Source organism: Tinamus guttatus, unplaced genomic scaffold (assembly GCF_059628265.1).
Source record: "Tinamus guttatus ecotype Peru unplaced genomic scaffold, ASM5962826v1 Tinamus_guttatus_pri_ptg000104l, whole genome shotgun sequence".
Lineage (NCBI taxonomy): Eukaryota > Metazoa > Chordata > Aves > Tinamiformes > Tinamidae > Tinamus > Tinamus guttatus.
Window position 1 is genome coordinate 2687500 of NW_028288638.1, and position 24218 is coordinate 2711717.

Consider the following 24218-nt stretch of genomic DNA (forward strand, 5'->3'; position numbering starts at 1 on the left):
ACCAGTGACATGTCACTGTTTAATAAATGCATGTTTATTTGCACTGTTCCACAGGACAGCCTTAGTCTCCCTTCCACTGAGAGCCATCTGAAAGAGGTCAGATAACTCTAGGCAAGAAGTTCCTCTGAGCTTTGCCAGAATGGAGTGGATACCAGTATTTTCTTATCAGAAAACCATCAGGCTCTCAGCTTTCTGCCAGGGGGCAAAGATGGTCGCTTCCAGATAACGTGCTTCTACTCAGCCTTTGAGAATTTCTGTTTACCAAACAACATAGCTGACCCTGTAATGTCGTGGTTTCCTGCTGCCTTTGGGAACCTTGCTGGGGCAGGTGCTCTGTGCGGGGTGGGAGCGATGGAAATGCAGGTGGCTCGAGGCGCAGATGCCAGCACTCGCCTGCTGTCACCGCGTCCGCCTGGGGGAGCAGCCGGGGGTTCCTGGAAGCACCGTCCTTGCATGCCGACTCCAACAGGCTCCAAGAACAGCATGGGATGCTGTGCAGAGGCATCTCAGCTCTTCTGAGGGAGCCAGGGAGAGTAGCTCGGCCCAGTGTGCTATGCAAAATGGTGCTCTGATTTTCTTCTTTTTCTGTTTTTTTTTTTAAGGACATCAATAGAGTTATAGAAGCTTGATGCATTTTAAAACTTCTGCGTGACAAGCTAGGTGCCAGCAGTGTTAATAAAGAACAGCAGCACTGTCTGCAAGATCACTTCAGTCCGTAAGGCAGAAACAAGATCAGAATATTCTTGTGTGCATTAAAAATGGTGTGAGTAACATGATACAGTCACAGATTTTATGATCACACAGTCCTCCCACAGAAGAGGACTTCTCTTGTACCAGGGCTTTCGTGCTTTATTATGAATTGCCTTTCCTTTCCTCTTAGCATTCAGCAATGCTAAAGCAAATGGAAGTCGTGTTGCAAACTCTTAAGAGCAGCTGAGAGCAATGCTAGAGCTGATATTTTCTGCCTTTTCTAAGCAAAGAAGTTATCTTCTACCCCTTCTGGAGTGCTCCTCTTGAGGGAAATAACATTACACTAGTAACCTGAGCACTCTTTTTGGCCTGGGCCTTTGCCTCCAGCTTCTTTGTTGGTGTCACTGTTGATAAGCTTTCCAGAAGCTGCTGGATCAAGCAGTCCTTTAGCATCTTGATTCTGCTCAAGACGTGAGTTCAAATATCTCTGGATCCTGCTCCATTAGCAGCTGCAAGGTGTTCCGTTTGCCTTTGGATGCAGGATTGGGTGGGTGCTGTGGATGTATAACCAAAGTGGTAGATTGCACATACTTCCAAATGCATTTTGTGAAGCCTTGGTGACCCATGAATGTATCAGAATGAAGAGAAGTACTCTAGCAGAAGGCCACTATCAGCACATGGGTGAGACTTGTCTGGTGAGTTGCAGGGCCTCCTTTTTTAAATCACTACTTTGACTAGTACTAAAATGGATACATTTCAAGAACACATTTTCATGTGAGGAGAGGGGAATAAGATGTTTCACTAAAGAGTCATCATCTCTGGGGAAGAGTACCGAAAAAGCTGTGCTAATGCAATGTTAGGTTCTTTTCAGTTTTGAGGTTTAGCTCTTTCTCCCAGGCTCTGGTTTGGATAGTTGTAAAGTTTGCAGTGGGGCCACTGCAGCTAGTTCCTGTCTTAAGCATAGACACTGGCAGTGTCAGGTGCTTTACATGTTTCTGGTGCTCTTTGCCTACAGTCATTAGAAGAGGGTTGTACTGCTCAGAATTTTCACTCCTTCTTGCCTGAGTACCCTTAAAGGTTAAAGAGAGACACTTAAATTTTTGTGGAGCCAGCTGAGGTTTTTCAGGTAGAAGACTTTCCCACTGGAAAATATTGATTTGCTGGCACTGAGCCATTCCACATTGCTATGTCACTCTGTCAAAGCATTGAAAGAAAGCAGGGAGACAGGCTGGGTAGCCAGCTTGGTTTCCTGCCAGCCTGGACTCCTTCAGTTCCTTGGAAAAGCCCTCCTGCCTCAGCAGGCTGGGGAGGCTGTAAGTCAGCAGCAGGTTTTCTGATTCCCCGGGTTCTCAGCTGTGGAGGCACAACAGGGAATTAAAGTGCAGATCTTGTCAGGAGAGCCTAGGAGATGTTGGCTCATTCAGCTTAGCAAGCAAAGGCCAGGAGGTGGCCTGTTTGCTGTCCATGAACATGTCAGGAAGGTAAATGCCACAGAAGGAGAGCTACTGAAGTGTTGTCACAAGGACAAATAGCTTTGAGTATATTTAGACTGGAAGGGAGGAGCACAGTTGTGCAGAAGCCTTCAAAAGGGGTGGTGGAAGCAAAGAACAAACTTTCTAAGATGGACAACGATAGAAGTATGGAAGTGATTATGTGATGATTGGGGAATGAAGGGGCTAGATGCAGTGATCCCAAAAATCTTTTCCAGGTATCTCTTTTGCATCTTCTTGTATTGTCTGAAGGTAGAACAAGCTGGGGAAAATTAGCATTTTTGAATTTCTTCCTCTTGCTTTTTTTTTTTTTTTCCTGATGTGTTCTGTCATCAGATGATTTCCCTTTTTCCTCATGCTGCCTGCTGAGGAAAAGAAGTGGAATATTTCACAGGGGGAGGATTACATTTGACAGCCTGCTCTTAACTCAAGTGATACTGAGAACAGTTTTGTTTCTCTCAGGCCCTTCTTGTTCTTATGTGTTAGGTTATGTCTAGTCTTCCCGTTTAACATCAGTGGGAAGCCAGGAATAGTCCCAATGGGGTGATTCATACTGTGGTGCAACCTCCTGGGGTTAAAACTCCTGGGTGATGTGTATCCCTCCAAATCTCAACTTGCATTAGGTTTTAACAGCCTGCTATTGGAGTTTCTCTTACATCTGTGTATTATGCTTTCTTTATGCAGGGCCACTTTAAATCCAAGGTAAAAGCACAGTGCTGCCAATAGTGCTGCTTCACATCCCCATGGGGCCTGTGGGCCAGGGTGCACTCAGGACATGTTTGCTGATGACACAAATGAGGAGAAGGGGCTGTGCTGCCACTGAGGACCCTGAGAGGCTGGAGAGCATGGCCAGCAGCTTGAGGGAGATGAGGCTTCCCTTCCACTCAGCCCTAGTGAGGCCACATCTGGAGTACTGGGCCCAGGTCTGGTCTCCTTGGTGCGGGAGGGCCATGGGACATGGAGCATCCATCATATAGTGAGAGACTTGGAGCAGGGATTGTTCAGCCGGAGAAGAAGAGGCTCAGGGAGATCTTATCGATGTGTACAATTACTGGAAGGGAGAGGGTAAAGGGAGCAAAGCTTGACTCTTTCCAGTGGTGCCTGCTGTCAGCATGAGAGGCAATGGGCACAAACTGAAACACAGAAAGATCTGTCTGAGCATAAGAAAAAGCTTTATTGTGAGTGTGAGGACTGGAGCAGATTGCCCAGAGAGGTTGTGGAGTCTCCATCCTGGGAGATTTTCCAAGCCCTCTGGACATGGTCCTGAGTACCCTGTTGTAGGAGTCCTGCGCAGGGCTACAAGGATGGTCAGGGGCCTGGAACATCTGCCCTATGAGAACAGACTGAAAGAGCTGGGCCTGTTCAGCCTGGAGAAGAGAAGGCTGAGAGAAGACCTGATCAGTGTGTATAAGTACCTCAAGGGAGGCAGTGAGGAGGATGGTGCTGGCCTCTTTTCACTGGTGGCCACCGACAGAACCAGAGGAAACGGCCAGGAACTAAAGCATCAAAAGTTCCACAAGAACTTAAGGAAAAATTTCTTAACAGTGAGGGTGACAGAGCACTGGAACAGGCTGCCCAGAGAGGTTGTGGAGTCTCCTTCTCTGGAGATTTTCAAAACCCGCTTGGACGCAGTCCTGTGCCACGTGCTCTAGGTGTCCCTGCGTATGCAGCGGGATTGGACTAGATGATCTCTAGAGGTCCCTTCCAACTTTAAGCATTCTATGATTCTATGACCTTGCTTGAGAGGTGGTTTTGGGCTAGATGATCTCCAGAGGTTCTTTCCAGCTTCAGCCATCTTATGATTCTGGGCCTGATTTCTTGACCCCCAACATCTAACTTTTGCCTTTGGTTTTTTTTTTTATTTTTTTTTATTTTATTTTTTTGTGGCTATGATAAACCAGGGGAATTTTCTGTCTGAAAAACGAAACCCAGTGATCTGGGTTTATGTTAAGTGATTGTGACCTTAGAGACTTGCTTGGAATGAGGATCAAGGCAGAAAAATCAGAAGGGATGTCAGAGATGGGGAATGAACTCGCTTTTCGCTTGTCAACAGAGGAGCTATTTGAAATGCGAGATGCCAGTTCCCACTGGGCAGGTCGGAAACTCTGGCTGTAAATATTGCCACTCAGTAGGTAAAGCTATTGTGATTTGTGGCTAACTGGAAAGGCACTATTAGTACAGCAATAAGGTTTTCTGTTGAGGAAAAAGTGTTAAAGACCTATATTAAGGAAGAAATATTATTTGAATTACAAATTATAGGTGTCAGATGACTGAACAGGAGATCTCTGCACCTTTTTCTTGGGACTAGAACCTGAGCCCTTGTGATGCAATGTATGTCTGCTGCAGGATGTAAGAAATTCTGATTCTGGTGGATTCTGCTATTTGTGTGGTACTAAAAGAGTTAAGAAGAAACCGTCTTCATTTCTGTTCAGCCTTGCAACCCCCAATTCAAAAGATAAAAGTACCCCTCAGCATGAATAGTCAGTGAAATGTATTTGAAAATAAATTCTTTAATGCCAATTGTCATTATGAATTTATTTTCAAATACGTTCTGCAGTTTGCTCCTGCTGAGAGGTGCTTTTATCTTTGGACCTTCCAGACTTTGGGGCTGAACAAAATAGGTACCTTTGCTTTTAAATAAAGTGGAAAATATTGCAGTGAGATTCTCTCTGTCACAGATTATAATATTTATACGTATTTCTCATCAAACCCAAGCCCCCCAGGGACTCACTCAGATTTGCATGAGGTCTCTTGAGCCCTGGATTCTGTGTCTGGGTATGTGATTGCTTTAATGGGAGGCCGTGCTGTTTGCATTAGCTGCGCTGACACTCGGTTCCACTTGGTCGCGTAGACATAAAGGGCGGCCTAAAGCTGTTCATAAGGATGATACTTTAGGTAACACGATGAGTCGATGTGTCATGGCTCAGCTCCTCAGACTTATGTTCACATTTGGCAGTCCTAGCTACATCTGCTAGGAGTTGTTAGCAACTTCATGATTGCAAACTAAGTGCTCTGCCTTGCTGTAGCTTGCTCTCAATGATTGAGTGTAGTTTGCTTATTTTGTTGATGTCTGTAATTTTTAGATTTAACATGCAGTAATCATTTAACATGCTTAAAATACTGCATTTAACATGCTTAAAATATTCCCGAATAAGAACAAAATAAAGGGTAATAAGGGCTTCAGCATGTGTCTCCTAGACATTATTCATTAGTGGCACCTATAGCTCAGTTAATAGTATAGGCCATTTACCTCAGGCAGACATTCTAGCATAGGTGCTTCTAATACTCTAATGTTCTACAATATCACATATTGGAAGTTATTTGACAACAATCGTTTAATCTTTTTCATATTACAGGGGGAAAAAGAAGCTATGAATTCACAGAATCATAGAATGCTTAAGGTTGGAAGGGACCTCTAGAGGTCATCTAGTCCAACCCCCCTGCACACGCAGGGTCACCTAGAGCACGTGGCACAGGACTGCGTCCAAGCGGGTTTTGAAGATCTCCAGAGAAGGAGACTCCACAACCTCTCTGGGCAGCCTGTTCCAGTGCTCTGTCGCCCTCGCTGTCGAGAAATTTTTCCTCAAGTTCCTGTGGAACTTTTGATGCTTTAGTTTCTGGCCATTTCCTCTAGTTCTGTCGGTGGCCACCAGTGAAAAGAGGCCAGCACCATCCTCCTCACTCCCTCCCTGAGGTACTTATACACACTGATTAGATCCCCTCTCAGCCTTCTCTTCTCCAGGCTGAACAGACCCAGCTATTTCAGTCTGTCCTCATAGGGCAGATGTTTCAGATCATCCTCGTAGCCCTGTGTTGGACTCTCTCCAGCAGCTCCACATCCCTTTTATACTGTGGGGCCCAGAACTGCACACAATACTCCAGATGTGGCCTCACCAGGGCTGAGTAGAGGGGCAGGATCACCTCCCTCGACCTGCTGGAGACGCTCTTCTTAATGCACCCCAGGATCCCATTGGCCTTCTTGGCCACGAGGGCACACTGCTGCCTCATGGTCAACTTGTCGTCCACCCCGATGCCCAGATCCCTCTCTGCAGAGCTGCTCTCCAGAAGGTCGGTCTCCAGCCTGTCCTGGTGTCTGGGGTTATTCCTCCCCAGGTGCAGGAACTTGCACTTGGCCTTGTTGAATTTCATGAAGATTTCTTACTGCACAGTTGTCCAGTCTGTCCAGGTCCCTCTGGATGGCAGCGCAGCCCTCTGGGGTATCAGCTACTTCTCCTAGTTTCGTACCATCAGCAAACTTGCTGAGGCAGCACTCCATCCCTTCATCCAGGTCATTGATGAATAAATTGAACAGGACTGGACCAAGGACTCCTGGGGGACACCGCTAACCACAGGCCTCCAACTAGATTATTTTCTTTCTGTGAAAATTTCTGCTGTTGTTACAGCATTTCTCAGTGAAGTTCAGCATACACACAGAGCACTCAAAGCAAAGTTGTTTTGTTTTGTTTTGTTTTGATACTATGCTCACCTATAGAGAGGTGCATTTTGCTAAGTAGAAAGTGGTATGAAAGGTTTGAAGGTAGGATGTTTGGTAGGAAGTTGATCAAAATTTGCATTCAAGCAGAGTTTTAAAAGCATGATTTAAATTTCTGTGAAATATATTTTATAAAATCAAGGACATGGATTGTTTTCCAGACCGCATCTTGAAGCACTGTAATGGGACTCAAAGTTTGATCTCACAACCTGCCTGTAAGCTGATGCAACAAGACTTTGGGTACTCCCCAAAGGGGCAATCCTGCTTTACCTGTTTTCTTTCGTCAGAGGCAGGTATTTCTTACCCTTGCCTTAGTGCAAGGTTGTCTGTTGAAATAGGTCAGGGAACTCAGTGGACAGAAAACTGCCGGTGCCAGCAAGGTGGCGGGAGCACACGGGGAGGCTATGAAGAAGGTACCCATGAAGTACTTTAGGTGTTGTCAAATTGCACACAGTGTCAAGCAAATACAAGCAAAAGACAGGCTTTTGTCAGGAGAAAAACAGCCGTCTTGCTCTTGATGACTTGCATTCAATACTGTGAATATGCTGCCTCGCACTACTGTGAATATATTGTTAAGTTGTCCTTTGCAAACAGTAGCTTTAGGCCTATGTGCATCAAATGCTCCACACTTAAAGAACATATTTTTTTAGGAGCTTTCCAGAAGCATTCTGTAGTTAGTATCTGTAAAAGGAAAAAAAGATCCCGGTGGTATGCTGGGGTGCTTGTAGTTCTTATCTTTTGTTTACAATCTAGGTGTTTGTACAAGGCAGTAGAGATTTCCTCTCTTTCCCATTGCAGGTTCATGAGAAGCTCTTCTCTCGGGAAGGAGAGGAAGAAGGAATAGGAAGAAGCTCTTCCTATTCTCCCAGGTTTGGGAAGGTGCCCAGTTCCCAAGGTTTACCCTTGCAGTCACTCTACTATTGAAAGACCAGCTCATGGATATTTTGGCAAAACTGAATGAGAAGGGGGAGTGGAAATAGCCATTAATAGCTGTAAGGAGGCGGGAGGGTGTGTGAAGAGACTAGGAAGGAATAAACCTATTCCCTGCTGTGCTCCCATAGTGATTGGGAACCGTGCAAGTAATAAGCAGCTAGTGGGAGCTCTGAAAAAGAAATCTAGTCTGAAGTCTTTTGCCAGCCAAATACCCATGCTGCATTCTCAAATCAGATATTTATGGCTGTGACAGAAATGAGCTGCTATGTATTTAACAGGAAAAATGATGAGCCCTGAGCTATAACGATTTTGTGATTGTGGCATGGGATTCTCCATGGGCCATTTTTGGGTAGAGCAAGCAGGGAAAGCAGCTCAAATAGATTCTTAGAGAGGCCGTGTAGGATGGGTGTTATTTCAGAAAAGCCTTATCATAAACTCAGTTGGGCTAGAGGTAGGAGTTAGCAGCAGGAGGGATTACTGAATAGGAAAAATTCCTATTATAAGGTGTGAATTACGAGGAGTGTGACCTGAGACACAGATGGATGCTGTCTTCCTAAGAAAAAGTAATTGCAGACAGCTAGTCCTTGTGGCCCTTGTCTGTGGGGTAGTTGCACATTTGATGCCCAGTTAGTTTGTTGTTTTATTGAGGTTAAGAGGAACTTTCTCTTAAATGCTTTTGTTCTAGATAAATGATGCTTGCTTGATGTCGCAGAGCTTGTCAAAAGTAGTTTAGACTGTCATTGCTCTGGGGAAAACTGGCTGCCGAGTCTGGGTCTGGGAGCCCAAAGCCCTCGTAAAGGGTGGCTGTGCACTTCTGCTCCAGAAGAAGATGGCTGCAAAACCTTACTGAAGATAAATTCAGGTGCACTAGGAGGGACCAAAAGCTTTTCGTTGCTCAGGATCAATACAGCCAAATTGTGTGAGTCTGAAAACGAGCTGCTACTTCTGATGTATTACAAACTCCACAGCCCTTCAGTGAGAGAGCAGTAGGCTTTGTTTGCTTGTTTGTTTATTTATTTCCCCAATCAAAGGCCATGTTCTTATACAGCTGATCAAATCTACTGTGCTTTTTCTTTTGGCAAGGCTCTCTGCTGTGAGTTCAGAGTATTGCAGAGGCTTCCTCCCTACCAGATCATGATAATGACAATAAGAGAAAAATCTACAGTTTCTTCCTGAGTTACAGCCACATAGTTCAGCAGAGGGCAAAGAAAAGCAAGCCAGCAACATTTTTTGTTAATAGTGATGACACACGAGGGAGTTAGGAACTTGGCTCTCAGTTCTTTGGGTGTATCTTTTTGTAGTGCTGGCAGTTACATGGGGAGCCCCCCCAAACATCAATTTCCGTGCAAGCTTGCAGTATTTGTGCTCCAGTGGATGCATTTTTATGATCTCTTCTGTGAGTGTGGCCGCAACTTGAGACATGTGGCTCTGCGCAGAGAGCACCGAGCCTCTTCCCCAAGAAGTCCATGTTCTGTGCCTGCCTTTCTCCGCGGCACCGCTTGGCGTTAAGCAGCCTGCTCTCCTCCTGAGCTCCTCGTGCCCTGTAGGTATCCCCTCCTTTAAATGCCAGGCCTGGCAGTCTTCCTTTGGATGTGTCCACAGAGTGCCTGGAGGATGGAGGCCCGGCTGCCAGCGGGGGCTTCCATGCTCGGTGCTGGGACTGCCTGCTGCTCCGGGAGCCCCATGGATCCTCCCGTCGCTCTATCAACATCCTCTCGCGCTGACCTGGCCGATTGCCGGCTGCTCATTGGCAACAAAAAACAATCCAGGGAATAGCTGGTCCCACTGAATGCTGTTTTGGTGGGCAGCAACACCGTTAGTAGACAAAAGGTTGACGTGTTTTATCTGGAAGAACAGAGCACAGTTCTCTAACGAGGGGGTTACATAGTACTTGTCAGAGCCTTCATTATAGTACCCATAGTTGCTACGTTTAAGCTAATTACTTGGAATTGGATTATGATGCCATTCAAAAAAAAAAAAAGAGTTGCATTCATTTTCCAAAATCAAATCCTCACAGAGTTTTGACTCGTTTTCGGGCTACACGGCAATATAGATGATTCTTACTGGTATTTGCAGCAGAACTCTCAAAGTTTTCCCTGCATTCCTGGCCTATCCTGAAATAATGAATTTCCCCTTGGCCACAACAACTATCTGGAGCTATAATCGCACAGCGTTTTTGCACTGGGGTACTAGACTCTGGCTGCATTAAAGGAAGCTCTTCATTGAAGCAGGTTCAAGCAGGCATTGAAGCCTGAAAAGGTTGTTGTTCTTAAGAAATGTAAATTATTTTAAGATACAGCTTCGGGTTCTAGCAGTTCTGTGTGCCTTTTAGGATGTGCCTGTCTTCAGAAGGAATTCCTAGGGGAAAGGAAAATCCCTACAGATTGGAGAGAATTTTTTTTTGTGTGTGTGTCAAACTATTTTGGTTTGAATAGAGCAGTAAAAGGATATTTTTCATATCTTTGGAGAACTTCTAACTGCATAGCAAACTTCCCACTCCAAGTTTCTTGGGGAGCTGCTTAGCTCTAAGTCAGCTTTGTCCCAAAGTTGAATTCCCAAGAGTTATCACCAACTAGACAATTTATTAATAACATAATTCTCCAAACTTTGCGTTGAGAAGGTAAGAAGAAAAAGAATTATGAGCATCCTCACTCAGCCTCATGTCTGGGACATCTATGAAGTTAAATACACAAATTAAAAGGCAAAAACTTTGCCCAGCCCTCTCTCTCTCCACTGCAGAAAACACAGCAATGGGCCCACAGTGAGAGCTCCTTTCTTGCCCAATTTTGAGGTTGAAAATACTTTCCAATCCCACTTGAAAAGCAGCTGGGATCTATGCTGCAGTCAAAATCCAGAAGAGGGAGCCCTCCATCAAAGTAAGGATCCAACCTGGACTGTTACCAAGATTCACAGAAGTTTCCACTTTCTTCTCCACCTGCTTATAAATCACTCAGTGGAATTTCTAGCCTCTCTGCCTCTTCTTTAAAGACTAACAGCTCGCGGTCTCTAGCTTTAAACAGTATCACTCAATAGCTGACATGTATGTGTGAGAATTTTTTTAAAACCATGGCTGGACATATCAGATATGGAACTTGCTCCCTAAAAGAATGTCTTCCAATATCATTCAAGGAGAAATGGCTTTCTGTCCTGTGGTAAATACTACTACTTCAGGCAGTGAGGCCTGGTTTTGCGTCAGAGCAGAGCCCTTACCTGCAAGTGAGAGGAACCAATCTGCAGCAAATTGAAGCTAAAAGACCTTTTTTTTTTTTTTTTTTTTTGGACATGGCATATGCTCTCTGCAAGGTGTGCTCTACTCGCTTCTTACCCTGCTGGTGCTGCCAATATGTGTAAGAGCACAGATTGTCTTAGTTTGCCGTAGTTTTCCAGGTGTTGAGATTTTGGCCCTCAGCTGATATGTTCATCTGCATAACTTTGCATGTTTATGCTTTTCCTACCACCTTCGATGGACTAGGCAAGTTAAGAGTAGGTTTTGGGTCCATCCTGACAATTCTCTGATCACTAATAAACTTACAGTCCTCTGTCACTTGTGTTTTAACTTTCTTGCTTTTTTCACCCCAGAAAATACCAATTTGTAATTTACCCCATTGCGGGTGGTTGACTCAATGGGGTCCCAGATTTGAGGCATAAATTTTACTTGCATCTTTACTTAGCTGTAATACCTTTTAGCAAAAGAAGATCCTGCACCAAAGCTAAGGCAAATAGGCCTTTATTTTTTAATCTAAAATATCTCTCCTCTGTCCTTTCTGACCCTCTCCATTGACTACAGTATTCTAGGAAAGAAATCCGAATGTAAAACTTTTGGGCCTATTTTTAAGCATCCAAGAGCAGCTCCAGGATTTGCATGACCACAGTGTACCTTGAGACTCAACTCCAGTGTGACTCAAAGGCATGAATTTTGCCCGGGAGGTAAATGAATGTCTTCAGCCTTCTCCTGTATTTTGCTGAGAGAAGCAGCGATGCTGTTACACTGCCTTACAGGATGGGCTTGGAGGATGCAACGCTAGAGAGTACCTTGTATTAGGCAGGAGCAAAACCATCCGTGCCTGCAGATTCAGGGACTAATTTCCCCTGTTATGGGGGCCCTGGGCAAGCCCTCAGTTTTCTGTATATCTCCCCAGGGTTGTTAGCCTAGTTACCTGGCCTGTGGCCTCATCTTTGATTTGTCCCCTGCTATGCATTTGAATTAATATAGCTCAGTGTTGAACAGCCATCCCAGTTGTAACTATAAAGTGAAATTTATTGATACAGTATACAATATACAGGGAAAAAATCCAATTAAAATGTAGGGATAGACTAAAGAGTTTTCAGTGGCGCCCTTGGAAATCAGGCTTTCAATGTGTTTGTTGTCCTCTATTACAGTAACACAGTGAATGTTAGCTGCTAATACATTTTGTTCATGTAGTTCATGCTGTATTGAAGAAATCCCTAGCATAAGCAGATTTAGAGCCCAGCATATGCATGTTTCCTTGTGCTGTAAAAACAGCCACGCTCCTTACCCCGGAGCTGTGTGCTGCGCTCCTTTCATTGGGAGAAGTCTTCCCAATATATTTTGAGGGTGGCAGGTACTGTGGCTAATTGGGTAAATTACAGCCGTGCTGAGGGCTGGATGTTACCGGTGGGAAGGCAGCAGTGGACAAGTTACTTCCTTTCCCGCTTCCCTGCCAAAACGCAGGGTTAGATGGGAAAATTGCCTTCCCCCTGGGTCTGAGGGCTGGAAGATGAGATCAGACTGTCAGATTTATTCCTACGGGAGGTGGAACTGGTCTGGTAAGTTAGGTGCCTTCCTGCTGATGGAAGGAGCACGGGCACCCCGAGCCCATCTTTCCTTGCATGAGATATGCTCGCTGAGCTGACGGCCACAGGGTGAATGGTGCCATGGCCTGCAGGCACGTCCCCCCTTCCAGGCCGGAGTGGCATGGTAGGAAAGGCTACGGATCTGGAGTTTCCACACTGGCCTTTGGTATTCCAATAAAACACCGCATAATTAAAAACGATTCTAAATTAAATCAGTTCTATAACAGAGCTCACAGGAAGACTGCAGTAATGCCCTTAAAATAACCTAGTAATAAATGAGAAAGTCTCCTACTGCCCAAAGACAACCAGTTAACTTCCTTTTTATGAAACTGTAGGTCTTTTTATTAGGCTACAAAACCGTTTCAAACAAATGAAAACCAAATGTGCAAAAAAAAGGAAAAAAATTGATTTTTCTTTTTTTTTTTTTTTCCTTTAAACTCATACCAAAATAGCGTAAGCCACAGGGCTCTTGAAGCAAAGATCTGCCTCGGTCTCCGCCACAGCCCGGCCTGCACTTTGGAGAGCGAATACAAGGCCCGTCCGTGGAGCGAAGCGCCGCATCGCTCCATCAGATAGAGGATCTATGCGGGAGCTGCGCGGCCGAGATTAAGAAGCTATTCAGCAGGGAGCTATTCAAAGCAGCGAACCCTGAGACATGCAAAGCATTTATGCAACTGGGATTGGCGCCAGTTGTGTTCTCCAACCCCCAAATTGTTGCTATTGTGGAAGCAGCCTTTTCCCATATTCACATGCAAAAGCTTTCAGCATGTACTGAACCTGAGCCCTGTCTTCTAATATTATTCATTCTAGCGCTAACTAGACACGAAGCCAAAAAACAGTCTTGCTATAAATGAGTGCATCTCCTATTGAGATCAATAAGAATTGCACTTGCTTACAGCAGGGCTGAATTTTTGCCTATAAATTACAAACAGCTCCACTGTGGATGGAAAATATATTAACCTTCTGTGAACATAAACTCTGTGTGTCATCTGTAGGATTCTGCTTTTCAGTGACTGCTTCCTAACTGGAGAACAATTACATTTCGAGTGGGAAAGGTTTTAGTAACAGGCCTGTGTTTACCACCTGAACGTGTTCATGCCTTGGCCTCAGTCAATGCTGTTCACGTGCGTAATGGTTGTGGTCTTGTATTCTGATAAACTACTTGGAAAGACTTCAGGCCAGGCTTTTTTGGCCAAGGGAGAGCAGTAAGTGAAACTGCAATAAGACGTGTTATTATGTGGAACAAACTTTAATAGGCAAAATACATGCCTTGCTCTTATTTTGTGTATCGGTGAGCTGCCTGGTGAATTGCAGATTCCTCTCCTTAAACCTTGTCTCAGCTGCTCTGTATTTCAGTTGATGGCTAAACTCCTAATCAGACGTGTTTGCCTCAGCTTGTGGCTAGTGCCTGAAGCCAAGACTCGTTAAGGGACTCAGGTGTCAGTCTCCCCATAACATGTTTGAGAACTGTGCTCCTCCTAAATGTTCTCAGAGGGTTTGGGCCTCATTGGATTTTGGAACTGGCCCACGCATGGGAATTTTCCTCCTTTTCCTCCTCTGCTGCTCTCTGAGGGGCTTCTGCCAGGGGCTCCAGGAGCATGGGCACTCAACGGGTGAGCAGCCAAATAGCTCAAGAAAATTCCAGGGGAATCTGCTCGGTTCTGCATGGGATGAGAAAGGTCCAGAGACACCTCCCTGTGCTCCACACGCACGTGTGTGTGTGTTTTGATTTTTTTCTTCCCCTGTATTACACATAAAAGCAGCTATTGTGAGGTTGCTGGTAAAAAGAAGCTGACACACAGAAGATAATGTACTCTATGTTAAAAGTTAATTACAAAACACGTACATTTGAGAAAAAACTGCATGACCTTGCAGTTAAATTGCGTAGAGTGGTGCAGGTCTGTAAGAGGTTACACACCCATCCTGAATTCTAAATGTTTTCTGAATGTTAAGTGTTTGATTGGGCTCGGTGCAGTTTACTTTTTAAAGGAATATAGATTATATAGTCCACCTAGTCTTCTGTGGTATGATGTATGACATTTGGGCAAATGCATTCTGCTCTCAGGATAAATTATAAAGTACTTAGGTGTATTTCATTACACATTACACTTCATCTTCAGGAAAAAAATGTGTTTTGTCAAAATATTGATTCGTATTATCAGGGCACGTTATATAAAATCCAAGACTGAATTTCATTTTATGGAACTGTGCAATTTGTCTCACCATTCCAAAGGAAAAAGGACATCAAATACATATGAGCAACTCTATTGGTGAAATGAATTTTAATCATGTTTATCATCCTCCCAGATACACTGTACCGTGGAATTTGATAAATTTCACTCCCTAGACCTTAGTCTGATGGCTGATGAGATAGGAATGTTACAACGTCCCAATGGCACCAAGCTGGATTCCTGCTCTTAATAGGGTGCTGATAATACAGACACAAGTAATCTATCTATTACTTAAGAAAAATTAAATCAGATTCCATGAAAGGAGGAAAAACAAATAAGTGAAATAGGTGAGAAATAATTTGGACACTGCCTGGAGAATATGAGATGCGTCTAGGAGCTTTTAAGACTAAATATAAGTATTTGGGATTGTCTTTTTTCCTTTTAATCCTGTGATTAAGATTTGAGGACCATGAAATGCATTTTATCTCTTTTTTATTTATTTTATATATATTTATTTATTTACTTTGCTATAGGTTTTCCACATGACCTTGGAAAAACTGGATAGGGGCTGCCTCTGCCCTGGAAGGCAATGGGCTGTATTCTATCCTGCCAGGAGGGGAGCATTAAGACTGAATTCTCCCAGGCTATATCTCTTATCTCTTCACCTGCAGAGTGAGGCTAACAGCGCACTCCTACCTCCCCCGGGGTGCAGCAGAGCTGACACCCCTGGTGTCACCCGCGATGCTGGTATCTAAAAATGCAGCTGCAGCTCTCTGAGGATGCAGAGATCCGAAGTGCTCTGCTCTGGAGGAGAGGTACCCACCAGAGGGCAACATCCCTCTCGCACACGGGAACGATGGATGCATATGCTACTTGACCCCAAACTTGCCAGAAGCAAGGGCAGCCTTTCCTTTGGCCTTGATAGCACTGCATAAGTGCTTTTAAAATTATTATTATTATTACTATATTTCAATATTGGCCTTGGAATGAAATGGTGATGTGTTAGCACTCCCATGGCAGCTGTGCTTATCAAAAAGCTTAAAAACTTTATAGGGCTGGCCAAAGTGACCACAGCAATTCTTGTTTTGACAGTGGTTGCCCAAGGTTTCTCCCTGTTGCTTTCTCCACCCAGCTCTGCCTGCTGGGTTCAGACCCTGTGAGACAGCACCCTGTGAGCGAGGGCACCCGCATGGCTCGTGGCGTTGCCTCTACAGAGACTGAATTTCTGCTCTGGGAGCAATCCTCCATAAGAAACTCTGCTAAATCATTTAGAGCACTTAGAGTGAGGTAGGAGGTGCAATAAATCTTTGCAGGTTCAAGGGTCCCTGTAATTGAAAAACGTACTGAAAATATATATATTTACATCCAGCCTAAATAATTGATATGCAGCTTTTGCACCCTGCCTTTCAGCTAGCCAGATCTACTCGCCTAAAGAAGTGGCTAGTAAACAGCCTTATGGAGAACAACCCGGAGAGTGGAGAACCCTAAACGTTAAATGAACAAGAGTTTAAAGAGAAATACTCAGGCAGTCCCACTTACCTTTACTGTACTTTGTGATTTGGGAAACCGTGTGATTTTTTTTAAGCTATTTTCATGATTTACTGCAGTTTAGTTTCTGGTGCTTGGCTGCGTGTGATTAGCCAGACATTGGAGATGACAATGTGTGTCACAGTTTTCATTCACTGTGAGGCAAGAGGGGCAAACATCACTCAGATTTCTATTAAGCTTCCCCTTCCAGCATCCAAAAAACACATGGAAACACTAGGATTTTATTTTGAAGCTGTGTTGGTAGGGGAAACAGCTTTCCCGAGGATACTTATGTGTAGGTTAACAATTACGTCAGATTTTATGTTCTCTTTCTCCTCTCCCATTTAATAAATAGAAGCTGTTGGATCGATTTGGAAGCTCTCTTGGATGTTGTTAAAACAAGATGTGTTTACATGGTGCAACAGCTCTGGACTGAGTAGCTGGTACTCATTTTGTGAGCCTCTAGGTCTAGTACCCAACAGATTTCAGGGAAGAGCTTTGTGGAATTCAGGTTTGTTTCAGGCTGAAGCACTTTTTTTCTTTTCCCCCCTCACTTTTCCCTATTTTTTCCATCCCTTTCCTCCCCACTCCCTCCCCTTCCCCTTTTTTTCCCCCCGCTTTTCCCCCTTTCCCCCTTTTTTCTCCTCCTTTCTTCCTCTTCCTCTTTCCCTTCCCTTCCTTTCTTATTTCTTTTTCTTTTTGCAAGGGGAGAAGGGCATGGTTTGATGACCTTAAGCTAGTTGTGAGGAGAAATTTGGCTCCATAGCTTCAAAAAAGAATTTTCCAGAGGGAAAGTAAAATTTATTGCTACTCTTGAGGTCATATCTATTGATTCTTTTGAGAGAAGTAGCTCCACGGTGCTCTATGGCATGGATGTTCAGTGAGTAAAAAAGAGGGTCACTATGCCAAGTAGGCTCCTAGTGTAACCACTGCGACATGGAGCAAATCAAGCTAAAGCTTGGAGTTGAGGTATGGAGGCAAGAAATGAAGATAACAAAGTGAGCACAATTTAGTAAGATAGCAAGGTTGACAGCTCCTTGTTTACCTAATGGATGAAAACATCACCATTGTCTGTCATCTTCCTCTCACTTCATATTAGCATGTAAGAATGACACTCAGGAATGACTTGAAGGTGACTGCTCTGTATGTCCTACCAGTAAACTGTTGTTCACATAACAAGGACTAACATGATCAGATCAATTTATAAGTTGTACTGATACTTCCAGACAGCTGATGGTATAAGTCAGTGGATTTTAGCCCTTTTGATTTTATTGATTATAAGATTCACACATTTCCCAGTGTGAGTTTCAAGGAGTGGGAGGCTTTTTGTTTGTTTGTTTGTTTTATTTTTTTAAAAAAAGTAATATTTTATAGCAGGATAAATGTATTAGTCTGGCAAATTTGTTTGTCTTTTTTTCAGAGTAAATTACCCCTTGACATTAGTAATGAATAAAGCAGCTGAAATTCCTCTATACCTGTGACCTACACCAATGTTCAGCTTCACAAAACTTTATGGCAGCCATAGCATATAGAACAGCTCTGAAAATCGTAGGAGGGATAGAAGAAAATAATTTGTTTGGGCCTACCTGTCTGTGGAGAAGTTGTAGATAAATCAGTGGGGAACAAATACAATTATCTGTAACAGGGGAGGCGTTTTTTTTGGCTTGTGAGGTTGTTGCTATCAAAAAAAAACACCATATGGATGCCAGATGTTACAAAGGGTCTCTGCTGATATTTTGCATGGTTGAGGTCTGCAAAACATTTAAGAGATGGCTTTCTGGCTGGGATATCCTGAACACAACCCAGCACAGTACCCATTCGTAAGGTTGCAGGTAGCCTGCAATCTTTAGTTTTCTGGAGTGATAAATAATCAGGAAAATGATTTTTCTGAAAATGAATGCTGTCACTTAGTCAGCATTGTCATCTATATCATGTCCGCTTGCTGTTTCTATCATACACACAAAGCCCATTATCCTTTACTGTTGGCCTCAGCTATCACAATGTCTGTCTGTCTTCATGTATGGATTTTCTCTAGTCACTTCACTTTGAATGAGAGCACTACCTCCTTTTTAGTAGGTTTTTACAAACCACATATTTTAGCTTTCCCATTAGGAGACTGCTTCCAGCAAGTGTTGGTAGTATCAGTAAGACTGTAGTTATGCTCATAAATGAGCAGATCTGTTGCTTTTTTATTTTCTGTTTTGCTAAAGAGGCCAACATTATTCAGATATAAGCAGTGAAATTACCTTACACTCTTTTAATGTTTTGATATCTTGACTAACCTATCTCAAAATGTGATTTTTTTTCTCCTGTTCCATTATTTTCACCTTTATTTAGTTCAATAGACCAACCTTTCTAGAGGAGGGATGATATGCTTCCCATTTCATAAAATCTTCACTGTTACAGCTCCTTTCTAGTTTGTAGCAGACTTCCAGATACTTTTGCATTCTGTCTTCCTCTGCTTGCAGAACAAAAATGGTTTCCAAGAAGATCTCAAAAATAGCTTTTTTTCCTTCAATATCTGTTTGAGTTCCCTAACATCTTCTGCGATCTGAAAGGTACAGAAATATTATCCAGAATAAAGTGCCAGAATGCAGATATGTGGTCAGAGACATTGTTCCCATACTCAGAGATTTTGATGTGACATTGTGGGCTGCTGTAGCACAGAGCCTTGGGTAGAGATAAAGATGTATCTTCATCTAAGACACAGAGAAGAAAATAATGATAATAATAATAAAGTGGCAGATCCTGAGGCAGCTTGAATAATATTGCAGAGAGATTTTATCTTTGTGGTACATCATTAAGTCAATGTTAAAATTAATCTATGGAGAAGCAAATTGTTTTTGGATTTTCATGAATCTTGAATATGTGTCCTTGATTTTTTTCCCCAAATATTCTGGAAAGATTTGGAAAAACATGAAAGCAAAAAGTCCACACAATCATGTAATATTTCCACCAGGTACCAATGATGCTAATTGGGAAGTTGTCAGCGAGGTTTTGCAGCTGACATCCACCTGTGGTTTCTGGAGCTGGATGTGTAAAACATTGCTCGCAGATGCACTTTTTTTTTTTTTTTATCACCAAGTTTATTGCTGTGTTTGACTGTGAGCCTTTAATTCTACTTTCCAATAAAGTCATTTCATTTTAAAGCAGTGGGTGACACCAAAGGTTTCCCTGATATGGCTTCTGGATGTTTCTGGATGAAAGACTGACATTCCCCAAATAAATACTATTTCGTAGGGCCAGATCCTTGGATCAAAAGAACCCCAGATTTGGGATGTTTGTGGTAGGAGTTTTGCTCTTTGTGTATGGCTCGAATGACTGCCCTTTCCTCCAAACTGCTACAGCCATGCTTGGGATAAAAAATACAATCTCTTTTTAAAAGGGCAATAGAGAGGTAGGAGTTGCTTGTGCTGCCACTGAAGCACCTCTGCATTTTACATTAAAAGGAGGATGTTTACAAGGACCAAGAGGCAAGATGCATGGGGAAAAACTGACACTTAAGAAAAGAATAACTATTACATTTTGGAGCTTGCAGAGGAACAAGTGTTAGATAAATGCATATGACAAACAGGCCCCGTTTGATCTCTCTAAGAAGATTTGACAAGTCAGACACACAGGAGCCATAAATTACCTGTAATGGCAAAATTACATCAGTTATAACCTTTTAAGCAGTTGTGCCTCATGCAGCATCAATTCAGAGATAGCAATCTAAAGAGAACCAGTCTCTCTCTATACATTTCCCTTGTAATATACAGCTACAAGAGTAAGCTGTGTATGATTTTCATAAAACACGATAATAATCTAACGGTTCTAGGCTCCATCGCGTAAACCTGTATAGATAACTGGTTCAAACTCCATCTGATAAACCTGCTAGGCTAGGGAAAAAATACTTCTTTTTTTTTTTTTTCTTTTAAAAAGAAATGAAGATGTGATTGAGATGTCATGTTTGGGGCTATGGTATGAGGAGGATTCCTCTAATCAGTCATCAAAGTGTTTTCAAAGACAGAAGCTGAGGAGCTGGAGGGGGGTGAGGGTCGCCCAACACTGCAGCTTGCTGTGCTGTTTGCACCTCTGCCATCATCTGGGTCTTCTCCACAAAGTTTTCCATGGGCATTATGTGGCTCCTAAGCTGATGACCTTCATTAGAGGCTTGCTTCCCAGCTGAGGGGCTTTAACCTACCTCGCTTAATACATAGGAAGTAACGGAGTTGAGAGGAGCACCCAGGAGAAGTTACTTTTGCTTTGCATGGCCCTACTTTAACCTTGGCAGCTTCTCTTTGGGGACTGGAAGGGCTTCTGGGCCTGCTCTTCCTGCGATGTCTCCATGCTGGGCCAGCACTGAGGGTTGTCCCTCTGGGAATGGAAGTGATTTGATGTTTACTGGGGTGGGGGTAAATGGGTTTTTGTGCCTGTGATGGGCACACAGAGGGATGCAGATTTTGTTGTGGCTTGGCGAATCTCTTTTCAGTTGATGGACTTTTTAGTTTGCTTATGGCTACTGCTTGCTACTTCAGTCTCAAATGCTGAAGTTCTTCCAAGGCTTTTCTTTTTTTCCCCAGAAACTCCCCCAGTGAGTTGAATGACACTGGAGAAAGCTGCCATTTTATTTTTTTAAAGACATATTTATATGGTAAGGAAAGCTCTGTTTGTGATGCCTTTTTGGGTTGGAAGGGAGGAAAACAGACGCGGATCCGAAGAAACTTAACTTCTCCCTCCGCGCTGCTGGCTTTCATCAGGCCCAGCCTGCGTTTTGGAAGGCCGCGCGGGTGCGGGCGCGTGCCCTGCCTGGCTCACGGGAACAGGCCGCGCTCGGAGCACTGCCCGCGTGTCCCGCAGCCAGGGAGGCGAGGAGGCCCTGATGCTGCTGTGTCTGGTTAGTGGGGGCCCAGCGACAGCCCCGGAAAGGTGTCTGCAGTCGTGTAGCGGCCGCTGTGGCCATGGGAATACGGCTGTGGACATGGGGCCGGCACTGGGACGTATTGCTGTCCCTGCTGTGCAAGTTCCCCTTGCAGAATTTTGTCCAACCACTTTTAGAACAGAATAAAAACTTCTCTGATTTCTAACACATGGAGAGGGGAGAAATAAGGCAGGAATCAAAATGACATGTAGCTTCTAATGCTGAGTTAGACCACTTTAAAGTGAATTTAAACATCATCTGTATTTCAGGCTGCTCTATCCCTGTGGTCAGCTGATGAATGAAGAGGAAGCCACTTGGACGTGGAAGGAAGGCTGGAGTGTTAGATACACTCAGCACTGCGCATGGGAACCTAGTTCACATCTGCTTGTACTGTATCTAGGTGCTGGTTAGGAGGTCAGGATAGGAGATCTACCTCACTTTAACTCAGAAAAGAAGCAATGTGTACAATGCACATAAATTTCTCCCTGTCACTAGTGAGAGTTGTGAACAGGGACCCTGTGCAGAGCACAGTTAATCAGATTCTCTTCTATACGTACGTGTAAACCAGAAGTGAGGCTAATGAAGTGAGTCAAGTTTCACACTTTTGCGACTCTGGACTAGTAGCATCCAAGAAGCAGCTGCCTCGCAGTGTTGCTTACTCTAAGCATTAATGATATCCCTCACTGCCATGAGATGGATGCTTTAAAAACAAACAAAAAAGCCCCCTATTTTCCAATGCAGAAAAAAGCAAATGCATCAGTTCTAGGAGCAGCTGACTAACAAAATGGTTACTAATGGTATATTATTTCTTGATATAATAAACTCCCCTCAGGGGAGTTTATCAGGCACAACTGAGAGGGTCGTAGCTGCTCCAACAGTGCAGGTATACATTTTGAGCAGTGAGTCAAGAGAAGAAATGTCATACTGCCAACCTCACTAGTTCTCTTTTTTTTTTTTTTTTTTCTGATACAATCAAAAACAAAAAGGGATAAATCTTAGGTCGCTTTCCGTGGATGCATACCTCAGAACGAAGTATAGGTAGTAAGACTTGACTTTCTGGGAAAGTTCAAACATAGATTCTGATTTGAAGCCTGCAGCATAACACCTTTTTTAATATTTCATTTGACTATGGTCAAGCCCGAAATAGATATGAGGAAATTTCTTCCATGTGCAATAGAATACATAAGGATATCTTACTTATAGGAAATGTGTTATATATCCAATCCATATGCCTCTCTCTCTCTCTGCCTCTCCCACCCCATAAAAACTCCTGAGCCCTGTGGGCAGTTTCCACTAGAGCTGAAAGAGCAGCAGAAATCTCAAAGCTCTGACAAATTTCACGAAAGCAGAGAGAGCAGAAAGTCCTCAAATGTGAGTGTACATTGAGGCAGATGCCTGCTGCATCTTCTGGCTGGCACTATCTGCCAGTGTGTGCAGGTGTCCAGCTTGTCTAATTAGCGTGCACAGAAATCCAGGCTACCCCTAGTACGTCCTCCCTCTTGCCCATAGTGATATCAAAACCGATGGGAGGTAAAGGCAGATGGGTGATGCTTAGGAGAAGGTACAAGTCCGTAGCTACAGAAAGCTTTGTTTCTTCTGTAGCTTTAATGAAACAACTCGTGTTTCCCTTAGTGACTCAGAAAATGGCTATTTAGTTTTTTTGCCTATTATTATTATTATAATTTTAACAGCTACATTTTAATGCAGTTTGCAGATGGCAGGGGCTCAGTGCTCTCTGATGCTTTGTGTGTTTGCCTGCCTTTAATTCTCTTCTCTTGAACTCGTCATGACTTTTAGTAGATGCATCTGCTGATATAAATTGATGCACCAATTTATCTTTAGATTAACTATCTCTTATTTTATTTGTGATAATAAAGGCATCAAATCTTTCACCAGGAATTTTTTTTTGAGTTATCAGAAAACTGAACTCTTGCTACCCCAGAAATTTGAGCCTAGGGAGTTCAGTGGTTAGTATATGACTACTCTAGGGGAACAAAAGGTACCTTTCCAATTAAAGTTAATAGAGGGATAACTTCAGACACACAAAAGGGGAAAAAAAAGACACCTATAAGTCATGGTGAGTTCAAAAGGAAAGAATTAAGGTAGGCACACAAAGGATCATGGGAAGTGCTATTCAAGCTACCATGTCAAAAAGGCTGATTAACAGCAGTTCCAAGTCTACCTGATCACCAGGGAGTCTTACTGATAAAAATTATTTCCCCTCCAGAGAGAAGAATCTCCCTGAACTGAACAAATGTGTCACTTTTGAATAAAGATTCATGAAAAGCCAGAGAAGGAGAAGAAAAAAGAATAAAGGTATGCATTCACCAAAGGATCTGAAATTTGTAACTTGTGCATTGTTTATCAGTCTTTAAGTTCTGAATGAAACTGCAAGTCATACGTCAGTAAGCTGGATTCAGATCATTAGCTTTACATTTCTTTCTTTCTTTGAAAGTGGATGTTTGCACATAAAATGTACTAGCATTTGTTGTAATTGCAATCAGAAAAATGTAGTGGCTCTGAATGTTTGGTGTTTTCCTTGGACCTTACAAGCTGTAAGGCTTTTCAGAGGAGCCCTTTAAAGATGTTGATCAAATTCCAGAATTTGGAAATTCGGTGGTCTGTGATGTCTGTATGGTTAGATTAGATCAGTGCAGTGGTAAACTCTAGATGCAAGAAACTAATTATTTCTTTTTTCTTTTTCTCTATTGTGTATGTGTTGTTTTCAATACTTCAAAGTGTACAAGGGAAGAGAGGCACGGAAAGAATATGCTATTGTGGTGTCTTTTTTTGTGAGCGTGTTATACGACTGCCACGATTTCTTTCATTTGGCTTTAATCTGTGGTTTGGCCTTTTATAATTGTTGCTCTTTCAAAGACACTTATGTTTTGGAGGAAAATCTCTTTGAGTTGTCTTGTTACACTTGAATAGTTCACTGTGTCTTCTAGACGCCCTTGGTTTGGTCCTCCGTGCTGATGTGGGATGTGTTACAGAAAAGGATAGCCGTAGGGGTGACAATCCAGTACAAAAATGTGAGCTTCTATGGTATGTTGGACACGGTGTTTTTTGGAAGAATTACATGGAATATTTCCTTGAGCTTCTTTCTTTGGGCTAGCACAGCAGGTGTATTTCAGGATGATCCAGTGCTTTGACATTAATTGATGAAACATGGGACACGTTCTGCAGTGAATGTGGTAGGC